Below are 17,642 nucleotides of genomic sequence, written 5' to 3' on the forward strand. Positions count from 1 at the left end.
AGGTAGTAAGGTATGCGTTGTAAGTCTCTTACTTGCTAGAAACCTTTCCTTTTCTCCTGTGCAGGCATTTATATTTGTATTAAGCTAGAATTATAGCACAAAAGCAGAGACAGAAAATCCAGAGCTGTCTAAAATGATACCAAGAAGTGCAATAATACACTCCTGAAAGCAGTGCTCCCCTGGTCAGAGCTGTGTGTACCAGGCACAGCAGTGCACAAAGTTGCCAGGAAGGAACCTCTGCCTACAGGCAGTCAGACTTATGGTAGGTGTAAGGCTGCTGCTCAGGGCTCTATGGCAATAGGATAGAGTGGAGTTGGTGACATGAGAAAAGACCTTTAGCATAGTGTGGCAATTCTGCCACCCACTGTAATTGTCTGCTTTACCCCAGGAGCCCATCTGTTTTTTCACAGGAATATGAAGGAAGGAACAGACTAAAGAGCACCTATTCCTTGCCACTGTCTTGGGGACCATGTCTTGGTCAGCTCTCTGGACCACAGGCAATGTTCTCTACAAGGCAATGAATCCTACAATTCAGAGAGATGTATATATCTTCCTGATTATTGCCCTGACCCAGAAAGCCACCAAATTACACCCTTACTACAGTTGTGATATAATGTATCAATATGATTAAGACACGGTTCAAAGGAAATACTGTAATTAGTCAGCATGAAATAAAAGTACATGAGACAAATAAGAAATCCTGATAATTAACTATGGTTTCCTTAAGTGTTGTTTGCTAATGCATAAGTGAACAAGGAGAAAAACTGTGCAGAGAAAGGATGAATGAAATTGTGGCATTGGCATAGTGGTAATGGAATTTCTTTCTTCCTGTTTAATAAATATGCTCTGTAGGATCAAAGAAGCTACTGTTTTTCATCGATAAACACAAGCCCGTGTTATAAATCGTTAGGAGTGGAAGATAACCTCAGTATTTATTCAAGAAATGTCTCGAAATCCAGTCTAGATCCAGCTAAAGATATATATGAGGATGGCTGGGGAGGAGAGTTAAGGAGTGAATATAGTGCTGTAACAGTATTAAGATAAGTTTTTTTCAGTTGTATTTCCAAGAGTTTCATGTTTCAAACCATGTAACTGAGAAATCATTATAGAGAATAGGAACTTTCAAGAAAATAGTGACTTGTTTTCAGTATTTATCATAATAGAGATTTATACCTACGTTTGTAGAATGAAGTCAATTTATGAGTAAATCTTTACCAGCAGGGTGAGCAGTTTAACTGTTTCAAGCCCTGCCTGCTCTAGAAATACAGTCAATGATGGAGAACACGATAATTCAGGACCCTATTCTATTTAAAGGCATGCAAGAACTAGGAAGCCCTAAGGTTCTATGAAATAATTAGTGTTTTGAATAGCAATCCAAAGACAAACTCTGTTTATGTTTTTCAAATGAAATGTACCAAATTTAATGTTTTCTGAAAGTAAAAGACTGATCCCTTAAGGGTGCTCTCTGGTTGCTTTCTTGAACAGCAGAAAACATCTGGACTTTACTTGTCTGGAAAATTAGAAGAAAAAATGCTGGATGAAAGAGAAAATCAGAGACCAGAAGTTCCAGGCATGTAGCCAATTCTGTATTATAGTCAAAGATTGTGTAGCTGATTCAAAGATTGGTGTGCCTCCAGGATATTTTTCCAAGCAGAGACACTGGGGAAATTAGGAGGAATTAGCTGAAGGTGTGAAGTTAGACTGCATTGCGTTACATCTGCATGGACATTCTCTTTCAGAAGAGTGGCCTTGAATTAGTTTAGTCAAGTCAACCTTCATATGAAATAAACAGCAGCACAAGAGTTGGATGATGCAGTTCAGTTCACACCTTCAGTTAATTCATTTTAACTTCCCTAAGTGTCCTTTTGCAGACGGGTCCAAATTCTTGGTCAGTGATATCATAATATCATGTATGAGGGCAAAGAAGACAAGGCAACAAATCTAGCTGAAGTGTTCAAGTTTTAGTACGGAACAACCTGAAGTTTCTAAAGGTGTTGAAGATTTGACAGTGTAAGTGGGTTTCCCCACTCTATTTAAAAAGAAACAAACAAACAAAAAAACCCCAAAACCCCCCAACACATAATTACTAAGTGTATAAGAATTTATTGCTTCTCAGGGCTTTAGTGTCCTTTGCTAAAGAAACTAAAACACAGTATTGCAAAACATCTGAAGTTATTGACTGAGGTGTGGCATACCCCTATTGTTTCTTCTCCTGGGGTGCTGGACTCACATCCTCACATGTCTCTTAACAACCACTCCTATTTAATTTATTTGCAAGTGTCAGATTACCTCATCTGTGGCAATCAGTTCACAGAGCTCGTTTAATTTAATTCCAAAGAACTGACTACGATCACTCTTTTATTACGCATCAAAATATCATACATGATATAAGAATATTTTTTGTTTCAAGGAAATATATATGTTTTCTACAGCCTAATCTCTTTCAGCTCTTTTCCAAGTCAACACCAAATTGGGTTTTTTTGATAGATAGTATGATTCCAGTTATTCTAAACTATCATTTTAGCCAGAAAAGAAAGCATTTGCAACAGTAGACTTGTAACAGCGTTTGGGTTTTGCCTCTTCAAGAACATGCTACACCATACTGAAGAAGCTACAAGCCAATTAGGCAATATCCATTAGGTTTGTTTTCTTCATTTGTTTTCCATTGATTTGCTGAGTTGTTAGGTGACCTTAACAATTGGGTTAAGATCAGCTTAAACATCCAGGATTTATAATTATTTCACATGTTAAAAGTAGTTACAGAATGCAAGGACACTGTCAGACAGATGTACGGGAAACATCTTGAAATGAGAGTGAATGGGTTTGGAGTAGCTTTATAAATATCTTTTCTGTACCCCCTTTTTAAGGGAATTTAAAGCTGCTAAACAGAGGTTTTACTCTGAAAATCAGTACAATTAGAAAAAAAAAATGCTGAAATACTCTTGTCTCCAGCAAAAATATACTCAAGACATCTAAAAGTAATCAACTAGAAAAACACCTTTTCAGTATTTTAAAATACCTGTAAATAACCTGGTATCTTGGTCTCGAGAAACTTTCATATTAAGTTTAGGAGGACCCATTTTAATTTATTTTTTTTAATGATGGAGAATACAACTGTATTTTTAAAAATGAACAGGAAAAAAGGAAAAGTTTCTAAGTAAACTTACATGACCCATGTTTGTAAAAGCTTATTAATTACTCTTATCTCTCTGAATTTGCACTCTAGGTATGGAACACACAGTGTTTCTCAAACATCTAACCAGTGCATTCATACAGACAGAGGCAGAGTCAATGGTCAGTAGCCCAAAGCTAGATGCCTGACTGAACATGTCTCTTCACCAGATTTATTCTTCAGGCAGGAGATTAACGGGACCTTTACAAATCCTGCCACAGTTTATTGAATAGATATTGTTGCTGAGAAATATTATGCTTCTGTTTCTACTTTGGGAGATGGTTCATCCTTTTTCAGGTTTCCTGCTTCTTGCCAGGGGCAGAATACCAGCGAGGAGGACACAATCGAGCCTGCAGAGACCACGAAAATGAACTGAACTTGTTTAAGTCTTCATTTTGAATCTATTTTATTATTCTATCTGCCTTTTCCTTTCTTTTTTTTTCCTTAAGGAGCTTAAGATCATATTTTTATATATTAATGAATTTTCTTTACTATAAACTTCACCCTATCGTACCTTCTCCTGGAAGTGGTGAACCACTCATTTTGTTTAGTGAGTCACTTGTTATACAGGTATATAATAGTTCATGGGATGAATTCAACATTAAAAAAAAATTAAGTTATTTTGAAATACTTAAATAGACAATAATTTTCTGAACAGCAGTAAGCTATCAGTGCAGTCATCACCATGAAAAACTTATTGTTTGGGTCCCTTAGAAACAGACATTTAAAACTGCTTTTCTGAAATCCCTTTCTGTCTCTTCTCTGTGTTCCAGCCTTTGTATTTCTAAGTTTCCCTAAATGTACGGGTACATTCGAGCTCTTATAAAGTCACATATAGAGGTATTTCAGCACCTTTTGGTTTTTCACCTGGATATCAGACAATGACAGAACACCCTTGGTTCTTAATAACCATACTTCTAGTACTTCTAGAAATTCTGCATATTGCTGCTTTTTTTAAAATTTTTTAAATTCTTCCATCATATCTGAAAGGCATTGTGCCTTTCATATTATAAAATCAATTTCCTGCACTTTTTAAGTGTAAGGAGAGAAAGAATGAGAGAGAGTAAGAAGGATGAGTACAACAAAGTGAATGCTATCTCTCTGTCTTCATTTGTGCTGTTATAAACTGTTCAGAAAAACATCCAGATATTTTTCTTAACAGGTGGACAAATTCTTGTTGTATATGGCTATATCCTACCAGTCACTACCTTGGTATTTTGGTTCAGTTTAGATAGTGAGGGCATCATCACTTTCAGAGGAGAACAGTCCTTAGAGAAACTGAAAGAAGATCTGTACAAATAATAGATGTTTCGGTTCAGTGGCTGAGCGAGAAACATTGCAAGGTGAAGAAGGAAAATATTGCAGTTATGTTTGAGGTTCTTTTTCAGCTTGAGTGGGAATATTTGCTTTTATTTGGGGAATGGTCTAATATCTTAATAGTTCAGGAGTTAAAAGCAGTTTAGAAACAAAAACATACTTACGTTGAAATATTTCCTTTTGAAAATGTCACAGGAAAGAATTTTATTATTCTGAACACTCACCTACTTGTCTTGTTTTTTGGTTTTTGTTGGGTTTTTTTTTCCCCCTTTTTTTTAAGCTATGAATTTGCTGAAACTATACCCAAATTCAGGAAGTTATCTCCTTAACTTTGCACTTCTTGGAAAATTTATTAATTACAACTGTCTTTGCTCAGGTCTATCTAAAATTGCTTCTAGAGTTAGAAGTTAGTTGGGTGAGTCATCCACAGACTAAAAGATCAGAGTGACTGTATTTCTCTCCATTACGTTGTCAAAGACATTGTAGCTGAATTCAGTGACATAGCACATAATGTCGCATATTACTGAAATGGGTGTATAGAGACGTATTCCTAAATATTTCTGACATTATCCCATTTTGCAACATGTACTTTTTTTTCTACATTTGCACTGTAATTCTCTGTAGTCAAGAACAATAAGTCAAACTATTTTTCCCAAGATTCCACTGTGATTTTTATCATCTACTGTCTCTTAGAGATATCAAATGCCTATGAGTAAGTGCTAAATGTTCAACATTTCAGAAGGAAAATATTTTCATTCAAGCAGATGCTTCTCAGATTTTTCAGGAGCCTAAAACATTGCCTGAAAGTGTTGCTACACCCCACAGTGTAAACAAAAGCTTTACAAACCAACCATTTCTTTGAAATGAATATGACCACCAGTAGTATTTTCTGTGCAACACAGGAAAATAAAATTACCTTTTATATGAAATGAGTAATCAGTGTTCGGAGGAGATTTATTCCTTCAAATTAAATGTTCTGTTGCAATCATAAAAATGGCTCCAATGTTCATTAGCTTGTTTATGTGAATGCCTGAGTAATTGCTTCTATCACATCAAACTTCCTACTATGGCTTTGATATTTATTTAATGAGTTGGGTTTTTTTAATTTCATAAGTGTCTGAGGAAGTACTAGAATATGAGACCCTATCAGTAATATTTAGAAAATTTCAATTAAATGAAACCTATGGACTATCTCCGTAGTCCTCCTAGGACTATTCCCTGCAATGACATTAATTATACGTCACATTCTTGTGACATATAACTGTGATTCATCTCTGCTATGAATACTAGCTGCTTATGAGTTGCAGTCCATTAAAACAACATATCTCTCACACAAAGATATAATATTTAATTAACTGAAAATGAGTCTGCATTTTTTTACAGAATTAAGCATAAGTGATGTAAAACATAACAAAAAAATTAAACGGAAGCTCAAACTATGAGGTAGAGAGCCAAAACACGTTATTATTTAGAAAGAAAAAGGTTTTGAATATAAAGGCAATAAGGAAATAGGATAATAAGTTTTGTCACTGTTTACTTTGGTAGTTCTACTGAAGCTGTTCACTGCAATATTAGCTAGTGATCCTCTGTCAGACACATGAAATTAGTAATCTTTTTCAACCCCTCAAAAATACTTGTAGTAAACACATTAAAACTTCAGAAACAGCTCTCATAAACTGAAATGTTTACTTCAGTGTCATCACTGTAATTCAGTGATTAGATTTAGACTCCTCCTTTCTTTGTAGACACCTTATGTGTTTAAATGAGAAAGCTTTCAGACCCTTGAATCTTGAACTGTGAAGGAACATGACTTTTTTATCTACTGACATTGCATTGCTGAATGTTATGATTCTTTTATTATATTACAGATCAGCAAATAACAGCTTATACAGAGGCTTGAGTATCAGCTTCTGGTTTACCCTGGAAAACCTGTAGGTGCCTTTTTCTTTTTTCCTCTTTCTTTTATTTTTTTTTTCTTTTTAATTGCTATTTTCTCAAAGTTACCAGTAAAAGATGCTAAAACCAATTGTAAAAGCAAAAGAGGAATTTCCTGCCTGGACTGTTCTAGGGTCAGTGTAGATGAGCATTAATTGTAAGTTAACAATCCTAGCCCTTAGCTGTCTGGAGCCTGATCCAAAGCTCACTGACGTCAGTGGGAACCTTTCCATTGCCTCCAATTTGGCTCAGGTCCTAAATTTCTGTGGCAAAATATAATGCTGTGAACTAAGCTGTCACAAAAAAATGTACTGCAACTCTTCAAATCTCAAAATAGCAGAGTGTGTACAGAATTCGCAGTAAGAATTGTATCGCTGTTGTTCCAAGATGCTCAAGCAGAAAGAATACTGCTGCTTTTACCTCCAAATTAGTGTTTTTCCTCTATAGAATAAAATAACCTATCTCAGTCACGTATGTTCTGCATAGGGAGAACAAATTCACTTTAAAACTGTGCCATGACGCTGCTTCTTAGGCAATTCTAATGAGATTAAGAATATTGAAAGGGTGGTGAAATAACTCTTGTGCTTTTCAATGGTAAATTCAGTAGAAGAATTAAAGCCAAATGCTTCTCTTTTCAGTTGCCATAGAGTCAGTTCACAAAAATAAAGCAAAATTTTTCCCTCGCTGTTTCTGAGTAAAATGATTCATGCAGTCAGAGAATTTAAGGATAGCATGGATTATTAGGAGCTTAACTTTCTGAATACTGTACAGTTTTATATAAAAATTTCTACTTATTGCCTTTTTGTTCATTGTAACTTTTTAATGACTCACCTGGATGTGTGTTCAAAGTAATGAGGCTCGGTGCATTAGCTTAATACATGCAATCTAACATGTCTTTGCTGTTGCGTAAGCAAGCATTAATTAACAGGAATTGTTCTGTATTAAAAGATAAAGCAAGAATGCACTGAAAAGGTCATCAAAGATAATTACACCTCAGATAATATATATAATGATAACTTGTTAGTGTTTTAATATGAAGCTTACAAAAAAGGTAACCTGCTCAGCTGACTCTATGACTACACTTGTATGTTGTACATATCGGGCTTTCGGGAAAGACAGAACAGATATTAAAACTTGAAAATGAAGCATTGTGGGGTGAAAAAATTCTTAGGTGAGACTTTCTTGTCTGACATGATGGTAGTTTTGACAGATCTGTACTAAAATTGGATCTTTCCACAGGTACAGGTTTTGTCACATTTCTTTCCACTTTGGAATTCAGGCATTTTGGAGTAACTAAAATATGATACCTACCATAGTTAGGAAAATTGCTATCATCTGGGCTGTTAAAGAATGATTTCAAGAACTCCAATCATTGTTTTATCCACAGGAATGTTATTTAATATAATTTAGCAAATTGGGGAGGGTAGCACTGAACATGGCCAATGTTACACATTGGATTTGGGGAAACAAACGGCTGTATTTACTTAAAAAAAAAAAAAAAAAGCTGGGCTCTAAGAGATTTCTGCATGATTTTGGGAATCTGACATAAAGCTCACTTTTTCTACAAGTAGACAAGTGCAAGGGCAAAACACTGCACGTTATAACCTGACATCATTCTATACACAGGCTGTGAATCATGAGGTACTATATGAACCAGTGTTAATTAAAGTTCATTATTCTCCACTCACCCTACAATGTAAGAAACCTTACTGTTTCAGAGCATGATTCACTTGTTTTCTGCATGAAGATAAACCAAAAACGCAAAGTTCGGTAAAAAGATCAATAATAGCAAATGAGGAGACACAGTGTCCTGAGAAAAGATAAAATAATTTCTTATATATTTTGTGTGAATATTCCATATTTTTTTATTTTATTCTGTTTTAGGGAGTCCGGTTTTTTTGCAAGACTGTTCATTCACAAGATGTGCAAGCTATATATAGCAGTGTTTACTGCTACAATAACACCTCAGCAAGCACTTTTTTCTTTGCACATCTAAGCCCGTCTAGCCCATTTTAGACTAGAAATAGCTCTGCTGCAGCTGTTGAATGTGACCAATTTGTTTCCCACGCACTCTCTGCTCAGAAGTGCAAACTCTTCTCTTTCTGGAGAATTTCCCTGAGATTGCAGGCATCAGTGCGTTTGAAATAAGGACAGTGTCTCAGAGAGGGGTGCCATGGATAAAGTGGAAAAGGGATTATGGGCATGAAATATCCATATGGATATGAAACTCTGCTTCCATCAAATACCACAAAACAATAACTCATGTATCTAGTTACTAATGGGAACAATGTAAATACAGGATTATGGCTTTCAGACAAGGTCCAGAAACACTTCAGCATCTGTGGTTTTAGAGTAGATCCACAGAGGTCTATTTTCAGAAATAATATCTTTCAGTGATTGCTTTCATTCTGTCAGTAAGAACTTTTAGGGCTCCAGTGTGTTGCAGTAAAAAGCAAAAAAACCAAATCCCCTACAGCAGTGCTTCTTTACATAAGAATGTTGATCCTCTTGTAAAGCAAACAAAAAGTCCCCCCAAAAAACTTAGAGGAGTAATCACAATTTACAGGGCAGGTATCTGGTTGGGCCGATTTAATCAAAAGTCTATACGATTAACTGATTTTTTTTTTTCACTTGTTCTCAATTTATATTAGAAAACTAAGCTCTAAAACTAAGCTTTAAAACTAAGTTTTTTCAAATTGAAATGAAAAAGTGCTTTTTAAGTGATGGCTTAGTGTTACTGCAAACCCATAGGCATTAAGGATTCCCTTTTCCCCTGGGAGAAGATAAACTCAACCTCATGCTGAGTTCACTCTGTTTCTAACCAGTACAAGTGCATTGGCTTCTGTTTGTTTAATCCTGATTTAGGTGGACATCTGCAAGATTATGGTTATGTCCTTAACAAATAGAACTGCAGGTAAATCTAAAGCTTTGATTTTGAAAAGTAAACACTAACAATTCAAAGCACCGATGTAACAATTATAGATTCTGTAGATGTAGAGTAATGGTCTGTGAGTCTATAGATAATCAAATATGACAATCCTCAACTTTTAAAGTAAAATATGCAGCATTGAAGGCACAGTATATAGATATGCATTCCCAGTGCTCTGTAACTCAAACTACAGGAAAATCACAGCTGATTGTTTGAGGGCTTTTTGTTTCCAAGCTAGCTGCTAGCGTACAAAATCAACTCTTGATTGCTCAGCTTGATGTTCTACTTGTTTTTAATCTTTCAATGAACAGCAGTATATATGCAAAGTAATGTGGGGAAAGTACTTCAGTGATTTATTCTGTGTTCTGAAATGTGAGATTAAAAAGAATTACAGAAAACATTTGCCTATTTTGTGGGATAACAGAATGATTTTAAAATCAAAAGTCTTTTGGAGAAGATGGCAATATTGTATATGTCAGTGTGGCTTTTATTCCTGAAGAACTAAATACAAGAATATTATTTTTCCTATAACGAGTTTTATTCTTAATATGAACTCAATTTATAAACACTAATGTAAGTCTCTGCTGAACATTCTTGATAGGTGAGATTGGCAGCGCCTTGAACATTTCTTTTGTATGATGTGGGATGACCTGATGCAATAAAACTCGGGTAGCTTCATTATATAATGGGAGATTCTAAATTGTCAGCTTTGCAATTTTTTATTTGCAGACTGTCTAGTAGTCTGACTGAATATCAGAGTCAATGCATTGGAGAAGAACTTTTGCCTTTACATCCAAAACCAATAGCCCAGATATGATGGCAGTTTGGATATGTGACTGGAATGTCTTGATGGCATTTTGAGCATTACACACAAAATTTTTCTGTCCACACATTTTAAACAAATTTCATCCATCTCCTTAACTTTCTTTAAAAATATATTCTCAAGCCTTGTTTCACAGTTGAGTTACTGGTCAAGGTCTAAAAGGATGGTGTTTTAAGAAACCTTTTTTATCTAATTGAAAACTGTTAGGAAAGTTCAGGTTTCTGTAAAGCAAAGTAATTCTCATATAGGAATATTTTCTTTGCTTCCCAGTATGACTTTTCCTAATGAAATCTGAGATTCACCAGGGGATAGGAACTTAATATGAGCTGAATATAAGTAGATAGATTTTAAAAAGAACTTCAAGAGTTAACATGAAAAGGAAAAAAAAAATAAAATATTGAATCTTTATGAGCAGAAGGTAAACCTGAACCAAGCATAAATTTAAAATACTTCTGTGGTGCAAATCAAATGTTTGACACAGCATTTTAAACACTAGGAGATAGACCATGATAGAAGTGAAAGGCTCAGTATGTCCTGAGTCATCCAGTCCTCTTATCAAGAGCTTGAAGTGATGAAACGTGGCAATATCTGAATCTTGGCGCTCTGCAGCGCCGTGTGTTTGAGGCGCTCGTTTGTTACTGTCCATGGTGCTGTTTGACAGTTTCTGAAAATATTATAACAGGCGGCCTGTAATTGTCAGTGTTAGAAACAGTCACTCTCATTTTCATTAATATACTATGACATTGATCTTCAAGTACATAATATATTCCCATCACAATATGTCATTCCCTTACTCTTAATTCTTTTCATGTCAAGCATACTTCCAGACACAGCATTAATTTCTGTATATTCAAAACACTGACTCTTTATGAAACTGCCTACAATATTATTCAAGGCAACATTTTCAACTTGAATGCTTTTAAGTGGAACTATTAAAACCAAGTGTATGACTCTAAGTAAATGTTCTGATCTTTAGAAAAGATCAGAAAGTACATCACTCTTGAACAAGAATCAGATGCCTTTGAAGGAGAAGGCAAGAGGAGGAGGAACACGGGTAGTTGGAAGGGAGTTAAGTAAATGGAGACTGAAAATTAAAAGGAGAAAATGCACAGGAGAAAGCATAAGGAAGAGAGGAAAAGACAAGAGAAAAGAAAATCTAGAGTTGACAACAGAGTAATAAAATGCTAGTATAATAAAACAAAGAAAACAAGAGAAGCCACTCCTGTGCCTAAGAAGTACCAGATTCTGCTAGTTCTAATTCTTTTTTTTTTTCTGTAGCACCAATCTCATTATCTCTTCACTCATATCACCTGCCAACACTACCTCTCAGCACCATGTTTTACTTGATACTTCTGTCCCTTTTAATTGTCTTCCTAGTCCAGCTATTGTCTTTCTACCAGTTATTTCCCTCTGACCAGTCAGTTCTTCATTAGGACTTATTGCCATGTGGCAAACATGGAGAAAAATATACTTCTATAAACACTGGACTTTAACTGAGTTTGGACATGCTGATTGTATACACCAGCCACCATTCTCATTTTCAGAAAACTCCAGAGTGTAATAGATATGCTGTCCAGGGGGCTGTTATGTAGTGCTCTTGGGAATGCTTTCTTGCTGCCCATCTGCTTTGTTGCCAGTATGACAATCGCAGTAAGTTTCTTCTGAATGTCTGAATTTCTTCAAACACTGTGAAAAAGAGACCAAATCTTACAGCTGATGGACTTTCCCAATCCCAGTCCGATAATGAGACTGCAGTACAAGCTTGTGTTGATTTGTGCAGCCTACAGACAAGTTTGGTTGTGTACATCACTGTGGGGGATTACTCATGTATACATTTTTCTTTCTAAAATCTATCATTATTTCACTCTGAATTAGAAGTCTTTGAATTGGCTTCCTAAAAAGTATCATATTCATTTGATGGCTGAAAGTCAGGTTTATACCCTTTGTGATCCTCACTGTCTGCCTTATAACATTGAGCAGTATCAGCTTATTTCTTTTTCACACTAGCCTTATTTTATGGTTTATGTTTTGTGGATGCAAATCTTGCTGGCATTACATTCTCTTTTAGTTCCTTAGGAGCAAGCAATTCAGAATGTGAAACATTTAGAGGCTTAAGGTTAGCTACATGACACATTTGTAAGATCTACTTTTCCTTTGAAACAGCTCAATTTTTATTAGATTTCATGAAGCACTTGAAGCCATTTGTGCCCTACATAACACAGCTGCATAGTACCTATAAAATCAGAAGATAAATGGAACTGGTTCTAAATATTGCAAATTACATTCTGATATAAAATTGATCTCTCTAAAATTTGATTATTAAAATCTTGTAACCTTTCAAATGTCTACAAGGACACATAGAACAATAGGCATTAAATTATTTAAAAATATATTTCTACTGCTCCTTCCTGGAAACCAGAGCTAAAGTCATCCCTGAAAATCACACTAATAATAAATTTAGGGTTCTTTTTAAATATTGCTGTATATTACTGATATGAACATTTGTAAAATGCAAGGAACATTGATATTTTGTATCTTGTGAGAGCAGAATATTTTGGAATTTGTGGATACTTTATGCTGCATTGGACTGTATTGTATTGCACACTATGTAATTGTGAAATGAATCAAGCAGTGAAGTGTGGCATTAATAAAAATGTGTTACTGTATTGTCCATTTTGTATTGCAGTGTTCAGTCTCAGAGGTTCTCATTACAGAAACTGTGCAAAGGCTCTCTTTTGCCTGCCATTTAGTCTTCCAAAGCTCTTTATTTTGCAAAAAGCTGCTAAACAAAAGTGAGAGCCCTTAGACTTTTTTTTTTGAGGCTAGGTAGCCCAGATGGAGAGTTCTGAGTTATGGCAGTTTCCTAAGTATCAAGGTCAAGGCCTGAAGCACAAAAAGAAAGCTGTTTGCTAAGCATTTTACGTTTGTGTGAGACATTCAAAAGACAGACACATCTGACACATTTGGCAGCATCAGGAGAAGTAGCAAATGCGATGAAAATATGTGTCTGAGAAAGCAAACAGCCTTCATGTAATTTACCTCCATCTCTTCGCATGGAAACAGAATTTGTGTGCATTTTATACATTAATGACGTTGAAGAAATGCCTAATTTTGTATTACCATTTTCTTCTCGGAAGAGTTACTTACCTACAAGGACACAAACTTTGCTGTGACTCAGCAGTGGTAATATTATTGAGGTCCAAATTCTGATGCCTTTTTCTTTCCTGTGGTTATTTGTTGTTTCAGTGGAAATACCATGGATTTTCACTATCTGGAAGGCAACCCACACAGAGGTTATCTATAACTCACCAAACTTTTACCAGAGGAGATAAGTGCAGTACTGTGCGGTGATTCTCTCTCTGACAGTGAGAAGGATGGGTTAAGAGGTGGCAAGCAAAACTGTGTAGAACACAGAAATGGTAAAAGTATAAATATAAATGCTGTTTGAATCTGGACAAAGTAGCCTGTGGTGAGGTTGAAATGATCAGATTCTTAGTTATCTTGCCTGATGAAGCTGTCCTTGCCAACATGTATAAAGTTGCTTGCAAACTAAGCTTACAGACTAGCCTGGCATTTCAGTGTAGAAAAGGGAATTTGACCGGTCCAGATATGGCTGGGTACCATCACATAAGAAAAGAAAGAAAAATGCGGAAAGAAAAGGGAGATGGGAAATTGTTGAAAGAAATAATGATAGGGACTAGAAATTTGGCTGGGCTATAATTTATGGCTATTCCAAAGGAACATTAGTTTTAATAATAACTGTCAGAAACCTTTAGTGTGCCAATGCGGTTCAAATCTTAAATTATAACTGAAGCTGAAGAAAAACTGAATGCAGCTTCAGTATGTGTTTCAAGATGAATGTTTTCTCCAGTTATTATTACAGTTAAGATACTATGTGATCTGCACCAAGTTAGCTCCTTCACGTGAAATGCATGCATTATTTTTACTCTCAGCCACTTGGCAGCACTTCTCTGAGGCAGGAAAAAAGAAGAAAATACATTTTAAAATGAAACTCATTCACACTGAAGTCAGTAGTAGTTTTGTATTCAATTCTGTGGGGCCAGTTATGAATTGATTCATTTTCCTAATTTTTGCAAAGGAAAGAGAAGCAAAACTAGGTTTTTGTGCATGAAAAGAGAAAATCACTGGTACCTGGAACTCAAATGAAGAATTCTGGGTGCTTTTGTGGTGACTGGGAGATTGGACATCACAGATCTTTAATGTAAAGATTGATAGTGTCATTATCCCAGAGTGCCCTTGCGTGTGAAATGGTGGTTGCTGACCATCAGAAACTGTTATGACTTTACATGATCTGATCTTCTAACTTAATATTTCTTATTTTCTTTCCAGTGTATTAGCCTGTTTAACATTTTATCCAGAGTGAATTTGTGCTCTGCAGTGATTTAGCATTGCCTCCCATAACAGTATATGTGCAGATACATAATTTCCATCAGTCCTACCTTACATTTTAATCATAATTTAACAATTAATAAAGTTCTGCTTTAAATGTGAATTGATCCATATCAGAATTGGAGGATCAGACAAATTTTATCATTCCTCAAATATCAAGAGTTATAAAAGAACTACAAAGTAGTTTAATGCAGAATGCTTCTGTTTAACAGAAGAATGATCAATGTCCTTTATGATTTATTGATGTATTTCTGTTGATTTATTGAGCATTTCTGGGAAGCAAGGAGAGTTTCACATGCATTTTAAGTTCAATGTGGCATTGTAATATCTCATCTGAATTCTAGAGAGAATGTATGCTAACCATTTACTTTATTCAACATATTCATACTACAGGCCCATATATCTATGTTTGGCAAGAAAAATATATTCCTGCTCAACAGTAAAACACAATATACTAATTTGGCTACTTTGTGGCATATTTTTTAACCTTACAAAATCATGCAGTCTGTTTTCTAGCTGAGCAGATGTCCTGTGCATGTAGTATGAAACAAACAAGACAAATACATTTTGTCTTGTTCAACTTAATCATTGTTTCTGTTGTAGAGCTTAAGTTTGATTCATACACAAAACCAAAGGTGACATAACCATCCCTCATGTATTTTCTTTAATACACTACAAATTCATTAGATCCTCAGTTTCTAGTAAAGCAAAGTTTCACAAATATAATTAAAAATAAGTGAACATCTAAAGACCTGCAAATGTATTTCAGTCAGGAGTTCATTTCAACCTCCTGCTAAAAATGTAACATTTGGGGGGTGGGGGGAATTACTTATGAAATCATAATACCTCAATATTAAAATAATATTTTTTTATTATCTGTTGTTCCCTTGTTAGGAAGCATGGTCCTAGAGTGTTATCAAACTGAAGATGCCTCATTAGCAAAAGAGAATAGTATCAAAAGCTTTAAACACTATCTCTGTCTTATCTCCCCACTGTGAAAGGGCTCAGAAGTTGGCTAATTTCCAAGAGACACTTAAGAAAAATGTACCTGAATAAGCAATTACTGAGCAAGTAACTACTCCTGAACTATGCTATTTTGTGTGGCAGGAGTGCCCTTGTTACAGCAGGAGAGAGAAAGGGGCTGTAATGCAGAAGTTCTGTAAAATCTATCTGTAGCATCATATTCACGGCAAACTTTACCATGCGTGGGTAAATGATAGGCATAATTACATTTCTTGTATCCATCATAGAAGTCTCATTATTTCCTTCTGTTCCTCCATCTGTCTCTGCCCATCTGTTTTCTCTTATAGTTGGCCTGTAAGATCTTTGGGGCAGGGATTGTTTTTTATTTCTATGTACGGTATCTAATTAAGGGGATCTTGGTTTACAGCTAGGAATTGTAAGCAGAAGAATAAAACAAATATTTCATAATAGAACCTGCATATGTAAGAAACTGAGCTATCAGTCAGTTATAAACACTTGAAGACCTCAAGACTCCAGATTTCAAGCAAATTAAGGCATGCTCTTTAACATATACATAAAATCTGATATCTTGTTAACCTGTGTGTTAATTCCATATGTATTTTTCCTTATGTCAAAAGTGTACAATTCACCATATATCTGTTCTATCTGTAAGTCTGTCACAGAGTCCGATTGTCATAGAATTGTATGATTATTGGCATTAAAGCATTGTTCCAGAAAACATGAAATGCAAATGCTCCTTTGGGATCTCTCTACCCAGTCTCCTGGTCTTGTCTATTTGCAGCATGCTGGGCAGAATACATTTCCAATTGGTTGCCAATGACCCACAGCCCCCATTTTTTGTGCAGACATATAGATTCTACTCCTTGCCTCAGTGGGACAGGAGTCTGCCTTGAGTCTGGAAGAATTTCTCCCTCTCCTACTTTGGGATTATTAAGGTTTTACTGTCCTGTAAAAATGTTAAAACAGCCCGAGGAACAATCTCCTATTTCTCCCTGAAACGGTCTCATTTAAAGAAATGGCAAGGTGGAATTCTTAGAGTCGTGAAGATCTTATGAATAAAATACCTGTGGAATAAAAATATGAAAATTGATAAAAATATCAAGTTGCAACTGTGTTGATGAGGATGATAGAAGGCAAGGGTATTTTTTACATATATATCTATTTTTCATAAAATCAAATTCTTGCTGTAATATGTGTAAAGTGGGTATTTAGGATTGATCTATGCTCTCTTCTAGTTCATTCTTTGTTGATTTTTGTGTAAATGTGGTTGCATAAGGTAAAAAAATTGATCTAGGTGACACACAGAATTTTTAATTTTAGGATTTTCATCATCTGTGACACCTGCCTCTTCGTATGTTTGCTAATTTGTAAGCCCTATAGCAACACTCCTAACTTGTCTAGTTAGAAACTCAGATTTCCCTGTGCATGAGTTTCACACATTTTCTTTAGAATTTCAGTAATCATAAAAGATGCCGGAGGAAAAGTTTAAGGCTAAAAGGGTTCATAATGGAACCAAGAACAGTTGGAGTTTTGAGTGCGTATAACAGAGGCACGACTTCTAGGTATCTTCAAAGACTGACTAGTAGAAAACCAGGTTGTGGGACAGTAAACAAGAAAGCTTAGTCCACGGCAAAGTAATTTTGCTTAGTTTACCCTTTAGTGAAAGGTATTTATAACAAGTCAAATTACCTCACTTTTGCTTTAGACTGTGCATGTCCATAGGAACCCTTACCATGGCTTCTTCAATAATCAAAATACATTGCATGCCTAAGCTTCTGCTATCTAGTGTTCTTGACATTTAGCAACTATTAATGGTAACCCTCTGGTTGGAGTAATCGTGCAAGTATCTATGTAACTTTGTCAATTATGTAAGAGCAACTATGTCTTTTGTTTCTGTGTTACAGAATAATTTTTGTATAGGCTTTTACTTTCAATTTTATGAAAACTCCATGCCAAAATGTGTTTTATCAAATCTCTGGAAAGTTCTGGTATATATTTCTAATCTTAAAAATATAAGAGTTGTTCCTATAAGAAACATAGGAGTGGCTGTGTCTGCACAGTGGAGTGATGCC

The sequence above is a fragment of the Ciconia boyciana genome, chromosome 2 (genome assembly GCF_034638445.1).
Source record: "Ciconia boyciana chromosome 2, ASM3463844v1, whole genome shotgun sequence".
NCBI classification, from domain to species: Eukaryota; Metazoa; Chordata; class Aves; order Ciconiiformes; family Ciconiidae; genus Ciconia; species Ciconia boyciana.